General features: G+C 44.6%; 1 protein-coding gene across 5 annotated transcripts in view; it reads right to left on the reverse strand.

Moving 5' to 3' along the window:
- Positions 1-4,849, reverse strand: part of LOC126335075 (BMP-binding endothelial regulator protein) — a 643,298-nt gene extending 638,449 nt beyond the window's left edge. For 2 of the 5 annotated variants that reach the window (XM_049997957.1, XM_049997961.1), the window contains exon 1: positions 4,664-4,824. The gene's annotated coding sequence lies outside the window, so the exon portion shown is untranslated. Of the gene's footprint in view, positions 1-4,663 lie in introns of all 5 variants that reach the window. The other 3 variants (XM_049997959.1, XM_049997960.1, XM_049997962.1) reach the window with 3 other exon arrangements.
- Positions 4,850-8,771: the final 3,922 nt, after the last annotated feature.

Raw genomic sequence — 8,771 nt, forward strand, 5'->3', positions numbered from 1 at the left:
GTCTCCTTACGCTTATTTTCGCTTCGCTCAGCTTTTGTATGTCAACTAGGTTTTAGACTTCTCTTCAATCTGTGATGAAGCTTTTTTTGTCTACGTATCAGTTTTCTAACGCGGCTATTAAATCATAGTGGGTCGTTCCCATCCCTAAAGACCTTGCTCGAAACATACTTGTCTAAGGCATATTGAACGACTCTTTTCAACTTTTTCCATTTGTGTTCCACATATTCACCCCCAGCACTGAATATTTAATACTGATTATTCAGATACTCTGAAATTCGTGTCCTGTCATTCTTGCTAAGCAAAAATATTCTCCTACCTTTCTTATATTCCTTGTCATACATGCAGTGACAGCCTTGTGATCACTGATACCTTACTCTGAGTTAAATGATTCGGGAAGTTCATGTCTGGTTGTTGCTATGGGGTCAAAGACGTTACCTTTTCTAGATGGTTCTCCAATTATCGAAGTAATTTTTGGTCAAGACATTCATAATAGTGTCACCCGAATCCATGTCTCTAGCACGAGTTTTGATAGCAAGACTATCCCAATCTACACCTGGCAAGGTTAGGTCACACCCTATAACAACAGGCATGATCAGGATACTTACTCACGAAATTGTACAAGTTCTCCCTGAAGTTCTCTACTACTACATCTCCTGACGCTGCTATAAAAGCTTTCGATTACCATTTTCGATCCAGTATTGATGCTCAACTTCACATCGCGAGATATTGTCGAGTTCTTTAATGCGATAAATACGCCGCTACGGTACGTTAAGCAATTAATTATCTAACGCCCAAAAATATCGAATTAATATCTCATTGCCAGTATTTGGCTGGTTAAATACACGACGACTTCTTTTCGTTGCCTTACGTCACCAAAATATGCAAGATAATGAAGCACCTGCCAGCGAAAGACGAAAGTCCCGGGTTCGAGTACCGGCTAAGCACACAGTTTTAATCTGGCAAGAAGTTTTAAAAGATACGACGACAATGACTTATTACCTCAAGGACCTATCGAACACTTCCAATGTTTCTGAGACAGCAACATGAAGAGTGGAAAAATGTTTTGAGAAGTGGTTCCAACGAATGCAAAAGTGTGCAAATTTTAAATGCGAATATTTTAAGAAATAATAAACTGATTTTTATCAAAAAAAAATTCTTTCATTGTTTCTGTAAAATAAAGAAACTCGGCCATCAAATTAGCCTGCACATTTAAGTGCCTCTTTTCCGCTGTAATTTTATTAGACTAATACCGGTGGGAGTTGGTGTATTGAGTGGGAGTGTCGAATGTGAAGTCGAATACACGTTCACCGCGAAAATAAAAGAATGTGGAAAGGGAGAAACCATTAGAAATGGATGCAGCTGCCGATCGGTGTTCACAATTTAAATTCGTTAAGAGGAATTCCCACTCACAATTCGCCCAAAAATGTCTCGTAGCGCACAAATTTGGAGGGAGTTTGCCCAACTCACAAATTAAGCTCCCTGTCGTTCCATGAATTCTTAGCAGAATAACAAAGCAAAATTGCAACATTGGATGTAGGTTGTATTCTTACACACCACTATCTAGGTAACAGCGACTGATGTGAACGTTATGTCTTTTATCTGTAGTCGTAAGTAAACTCATTTGCTGAATGCAGAAAACAAGGTGGGATTCTCTCAGTAATTATTCACACTGAATGATGAGCTTGAAACTTCACGCAGAAAATGGAAATTTCCAGCTGCCTGCAGTTGCAAGAATGAGTGAAAGCCGACTCCAGCATATTACACTTATTTTCACAAAATTAATGCGCGGTACACAGGAAAAAACGTACTGTGAAAAGTCTCTTATCATAAACTAAAAATAAGAAATGCTAGGATGCAATGAGGGTGGTTTTGCAGAAATGATTAAAGACAGTGGAAAAGAACACTAATTCCTTAACGTACTAATTAGTGCTCTAATAATCCATATTTTTCGACACTGTTTTTGCGTCAAGTAATTCGAGGAAAACTTTATGAAACAGAATCTGCGAGACAACAAAGTTGTAACATCCCTCATTGTATTTTCCACACAGATTACTGGGTCCTGGGTTCGATTCCGGCCGGGGACAGGGTGTTTGTGCTGTCATCATATCATCATCATTCGGGAAGTGCTGAGATTGGATAAGGGAAGATGTGGGACTTGTACGGGCGCTGATGACCACGAGTTGAGCGCCCCACAAACCACCACCACCACCACCACCACCACCACCACCACCACCATCATCATCATCCACACGTGAAAAGTCGAAAATAAACAAAAGAGTTTTACGATTTAAATCAGTTTCGATCTACGTGATCAGGAAGACACCCATCCAGTTTAGACAAACATTGCACTTCACGTTATTGCGCATGTAAACAAGAATGGTTACACTGCAGTAGAATGACAAACGAAATTCTCTCAGCGATTTATGTTGTAAGAAAGGTTCAGATCTGTTTACAGATTTCAATGAGAAAAATGACCACTTAATCTGCTCGCAATGCAGGATGTAATATTAATAAACTGGCATGATTATTAGAAGCTTACGACGCAGGCGTGAACGAAGGAAAACAAACAGGTATTCTTTTACTGAAAATGATAAACTCTTTGGGGTTGGTCTATCGTATGTAATAAATAGAATGTATTAACGTGTTGCGTCAAACTGACGTTTAGATTATTGGTTACAAAAAACAAAATGTGAGAGTTGACAAAATAGTCAAAGATACGTTAACAATCATTTAACTTCCGAGAACACTCTTAGCCGTCTCCAGTTCGTATATCATAAGTAATTGATCGAATATATGTACTGCATGAATCCACCGAGGAAAGAAAATTTGAATATAGTGAAAACGCTTGTGTGTCAAACTGACGAGCACCGATTGACAGTTCCGCAACTGCAAGCGTACCAGTCAGCGAAATTCTCAGAGAAATAGCATGTTGTCACTATCTTGAAGAAAAATGACACCCTTGCGGTTAGGGCGTAGTCTATACTACGTCTCTTCGAAAATCTGACACTTCGAAGACGAACACCAAACGATTCGAAAATTATTCTAATGCTTATCAGCATGAAATTATTTCGGCTAATCTATTGCATTTAATATGCCAAATCGACACTATCATCGAAAAACTGTGATATGAAAATACTTTGTCGTGACGAACGCGCTCGTCTGGCTGACAGACAACTAGTTGTTCGAGGCGCAAGTCCACTCACGAGTGTTAGCGAAAATCTGTGAGGAATGCATTGTTGATACCACATTGGAGAAAAATGGATTTCTTACGGCTGGTGTATCGCCTGCACCCAGACAGAGCTTGCGTAACGTGTGATAAATTGAAGTTCTTGGTACATCGGACACTTCGAAAACACGCGTCAAGCTGAACAGATAAGTTGTCGGGTACGTAAGTGCATGAATGAAATTTTCTGATACGCTATCAGAGTGTAATGAACAAGCCATTGCTGCAACAGGGGAAATTGACCTCTCGAACGAACAGCATCTGGATCTGTACACCAAGAACAAAAGCGAAGTGTGTGGCAGAGGGTAATTTTTATAACAGCTTATGTCGAGTATTTTTCCTGTTATTTTCACGGACTGCTCTTACACCAGTGTGCGATGTTTTTGTCTAATTTTATCTGCACAATCTCTGCTAAATATTTCTAGTTTCCGACCTGGAATGCGGTTATTTTAGCCCTGTGAACAGCTTCCCGACAGTTTTACAGTGACTTTCTTCGAGTGTCAGTTTGCAGTCAAGCGAGCTTGTAACGGTTCGTATCGCTCTTCTGTGTGCAAGTTCGATGTCACCTGTTAATCCGATCTGACAAGGATCCTACACACCCACCAAGTTTAAGTAAGGGCCGTAAAAAAGTTTTGTATGTAATCTTTCTTGTAGACAAACTACAGTCTAACAATCTCTTACAAATGAATCGTAGCCTACAGTTTGTGGATGTTGCGTTTCATACCTCTACACAGAGTTGCTTCCAAATGTTTACTCGAGATGGCACACTCTGGTTTTGAGTAATTAATTCTGTAGCTGAATAATGACACGCTTTTACGTTTTTCGCGAAGAACCCAACTTTGTATTTCTCTACATCAAGAGCAAGTTGTCAATGTTCGTATCAAGCTGATATTTTTTCTATAGGATACTGAAATTTTCCCGCGTACGAAAGACTCGGGATTCTAGTCCCGAACCGGCACGCAGTTTTAGTCTTCCAGGAAACTTGAAGACGACGCAACACGCTGGATATTACTGCAATTTTATGGGATAGTGTTTCCTCAGAAACAACTGCATCATCTAACAAAAATCTGAGAGTGCAACAAAAATTATGCGCTCGGTTGTCGATTTTAACACGAAAAAGACTGGTCCTATTACCCATCCCTTGTGCACAACAGCTATTATAGACGATTATCACTCTGGGAGAACATGCAATTTCTTGAACTGTCGGAAAGGTTTCGATCCAGCAGATGTCGCCAGCGCAACACTGGAGAAATGGTTACAGGAGAAGAACGTTGGCTGTAGTGTATGTCGGACAGTTACGAGAAAGCTGATACGTGTGAGTTTCGGCGTGTGGCGGCGACGTTGCAGCGGCGTGCCGAGAGGAGAGTAAACATTATAGCGGAGCTGTCACACGGCGTGTGTACTGTGTGTGGAGAGGCGGGGACACGCGTCGCACAGTACCTTGGCTCGGCGAGGCAGCAGCGGGTCAGCGGGCAGCTGGCTGGCGTCCGTCTGGCAGCTTGTCTGCGCGGCGAGCACGTGACACGCGGCGACCTGGAACTGGAGGCGCTGGAGCCGTCCGGAGAGCACAGTCCGCAGCGCGCGGCGACCGGCCGTCCACTGGCCGCGGGCTGGCGCGGCCGCCGCCGCTGCGCCGGCCGGGCCTGCCCCCACCACCTCCCCCACTCTCCCCCTCCCCCTCCCCCACTCACTCTCTCTCTCTCTCGTTACTCTCTCCAGACACGCGCACTGGCCGCGCGGCCTCCGCTACCAGCGGCCGCAATTATCGCTGCCGGCACGGGACTGCGACCGCCACGGCGCCCGTGCGGCTGCGACTGGCCCCACAATTACGATAATCCAGTCGAGGCGAGGCGCCACTCTGCTTTCTTTTCCCCTCTGGCATCTTTTCTCCGCCGCCTCAGGCGTCTTTCCTTCCTCCCATCCCAAAGACTGCACAATGACTCCTTCTACTGTACAAAAAAAAAAAAAGGTACACTTCTTCGTCTTGGCTCGCGTCTGGCCAGCTGTGGCCAAATTAAAGCACTCAGCGGCTCTTTCTAATGAAATTTCTCGACTGTACGGAAGCTGCACTCAGTTCCTATAAACCACCTGCCCAGTATATCGTGACCCACCCGCACACTGGTTATCCTCGTCGACGGGAAACTGTCCCTACGCCCAGCGTGATGTGCTGTGCCACCTGTCCGAACCATATTGACGGCGCCGTGCAGCTCACCAGCAACGTAAATATCCTACTATAGACGTTGCTGGTTGATTTAAACTTTAAATCCTGGTTTACTTTTATGACGCGTACACTGTCTTAATATGAAAAATGACATGCGTTGTTACCTTAAAATCTGTTTGGTTTTTGCTACCCAAGTCATTTTAATATACGTTTATATTTATAACTTGCCAACGGCATTGCTGCAGTGGTAATACCGGTTCCAGTCACATCACCGAAGTTAAGGGCTGTCGGGTTTGACTAGCACTCAACGCCTATGAGGCAAATTGAGGAGCTACTTGACTGAGAAGTTGCAGTTCCGGTCGCGAAAACTGACAACGGCCGGGAGAGCAGCGTGAATAAAACGGTCTCGGCTTTCAAGCTGCGTCAAATCGAATAAAATCCTCGAGCTTTCGATGACCATCTCCGCCATCGTCGTCAGGACCACAAGTTTCTCCATATCCCCATCCAGTGACGCCTGTCCGTTGAGGATGACACGACGGTTGGTTGATAACGTCGGACCTCCAGAGACTTGTTTAGGCGGAGTTAATAGAGTTTTAGGTATGTAAAAGCTTAGGATGGAAATAACTGTTTAGTGATCTGTCACTGCCAAGCAACATAGCTCGATGGAACTTGGACAGAGGGTGACTGATAGAAATACGTCTATCAGACGAACAGAAATGATACATTTATTCAAAGACAATAATTACGCTGATGTCACCGCAATTCATGATGGTCTCCTGCACGTTACAAAAGGCGGGACATGGTTCTTAATAGGTTGTGTGATCACCACGGACGGCAAAGCACGCTCCGCAACGTGATCCCATGCTGGGCTTAAGGTTCTTTAGGGGTTCTTTTGGTAGGGCGTTCCATACCACTACCAGCGTGGTTGACACCTGCTGGATATCGTTGATGCATGAGGACGTGCTGCAGTACTCAGTCTCCCCATTTCCGTTAGGCGCTGCAGTCTGGAACCGCACGACCGCTACGGTCGCAGGTTCGAATCCTGCCTGTTTGTGTGATGTCCTAACGTTAGTTAGGTTTAAATAGTTCTAAGTCCTAGGGGACTGATGACCTCCGCAGTTAAGTCCCATAGTGCTCAGAGCCACTACCAAAAATAAAGGTTATGGATTATGTTCACAAGATCGCTGTATTTATTCGAAATAATCTCTCCCTAAATCAATAAACAGGTAAGACCGTTTCAAAAGTGTTTCAAAACTGATACTATGTGAGCCGTGTACGGCTCTTGTTCATGCCATTTATGGTTTGTCATCTTCAATTACGCTACTGCCGCCTCGTTTTCTTACTCAATTTACTGGCGTCACTAGCTTCCTGCCTTGCTTGCCCGTGACCGGCAGCAACAGCACGTATCGATAAGTGCAGTGATGTACCATCTCTGGAGCGATCGATAGTATTTCCGGGTCGTCGTGTGTCTGGAGTTGTTTCGAGACGGACCAGTAGTGCAGTCGGGACGCACCAGCAGTGAAGTCGGGGACGGAGCGCCGGTGAGGCGCCGACAGCCAGTGCTCGCCGACCGCTGGCGACACACATGAACTGTCCGACGGAGGGAGATTGGAGCGGTACGACCGTTGTTGGGTCGTTCGATTGGTCGTCTCATCGGCTGACCTATATTTGGCCCTTTATCGTTTCCGGGTCTGGGCAGATGGTCGGTTGGCGTGGAGCAGCAAGGAAATCTCCGCGGCGCGTAGTTTGGCCATCGCCGCTGGCGGCCTCTACGTGGTGTTGGAGTGTGCGGTGTTGTTCCCATTGTTACGAGGTTCGTGGCTCACCTATCCTCGACACGAAAGTTGAGTTTTGACTTAATCTACCAGCAAGTCACGACTGTACACATTGTGTCGTTTGGATTTCGTTGTCGGCTGTTGGGACATTCCCGCGAGCAACAACGTGTGTTTTCAAGTTGGCAAATTTTAGCCACCCTCCGGTGGAATTTAACTGTACTTGGTTATTTGAATTGAAGTGCACCAGCAGAATCTTCTGCCTTGTGGCCATTAACATTCCGGTCACCTGCCCTGGCCTTGACGTAAATTCAAACAGTGTATTTTCCTCATCGTGTTGTTGCTGTCCAGCACGGTGTGTAGTTTGACAGCTCAATGTATAATTGGTTGTGGGCGCCAATAATTTCTACGTTGTTCCATTGAACTCCCTGTTGTGTGCTGTTCGACTGGAGCGGAAGTTATCTTGTCTGTGGGTCTATTGACTGTCTGTCGGCTGGGTTGTCGTTGGATCGAGAATGGTTGTTCCGACTGCCTGTCTCGCCTAAGCGAGAGTTAGTGTTTGAATTCCAGGCCGACCTCGGAAACTTCTGAGCGACGTTGGGTATACTGCCTTTTCTTATTTGTTATTGTTGTTTGTATTTATATGGCTTCTAGCTGATTTTTAAATTAAGGTTGAATTGCCCTTAAGATTGTTTGGGTCTTCAGCCTAATTTAAAGAACTGTTTTAAGTAAGGGTTTAGCCATTTTAAAAATTTATTTTGGTTTTGCTCTTAAGGTGTGAGACCGTCTTCAGGCTAATTGAAAGAACTGATTTAAGATCAGGCCTTTTGCCTTTTAAATTTCTGATTTTGGTTTGAGTCATAATTTATTGGCTTTCAGCCTATTTTAAATTAAAGTGGTCTTGCCGTTAAGGCATGAGATTGTATGGTGTATTCAGCTGGTTATTAAGTTCCAAAAATTAATGCTGTGTTTTTTTTTATTTTCTTGGCTCTTGTAATGTTTGGTGAAATAAATAAAGTTGTATGTTCAAGTGTAACTGAAGACTCTTGTTTTGGCCCCTTTCCACAATTTAAACTACCTGACTTGTCCTGCGCAATAAGCATGGTGTCTCACTATGGTCCTTTTTGGAAGTGCATTTAGTACCGCAGTACAATTTCCTTGGGTGTTCTCAGTTGCATCGTAATTGTGTCCTTGCAGTCTCAACTTCAATTCGGGAAACAATCAGTAGTCAGCTGGGACAAAATCCGGCGAATACGGCCAGTGATCCAGGACTGATCCATTTGCCGACGAAAAAGTCGCAAACGACCATCGCTTTGTGGGCTGTAGCACTGTCGTGGAGGAGCGACCAGCAACCCGCCTCTCAAAATTCAATGAATTCTCCCCCAAGAACGATGGAGGATAAAAAAAAAAATTATTCATGTCTCACTGCTCCACGGCCATTTTACGACAAGTACCGGTTCATTTGCAGCCAGGACGTCTGTTGCAGTGAAGCTAGCAATTTGACCTTCTACATGGTTGTCGCTGAAATTCCAAGGATCATAACACCACATCTCGCTACGAGATAGCATTGCAGTTTGGAATTTCGCACAAGCAGTTCTAACGGATCTGGGACACA

This window comes from Schistocerca gregaria, chromosome 2 (genome assembly GCF_023897955.1).
Source record: "Schistocerca gregaria isolate iqSchGreg1 chromosome 2, iqSchGreg1.2, whole genome shotgun sequence".
Taxonomy (NCBI): Eukaryota; Metazoa; Arthropoda; class Insecta; order Orthoptera; family Acrididae; genus Schistocerca; species Schistocerca gregaria.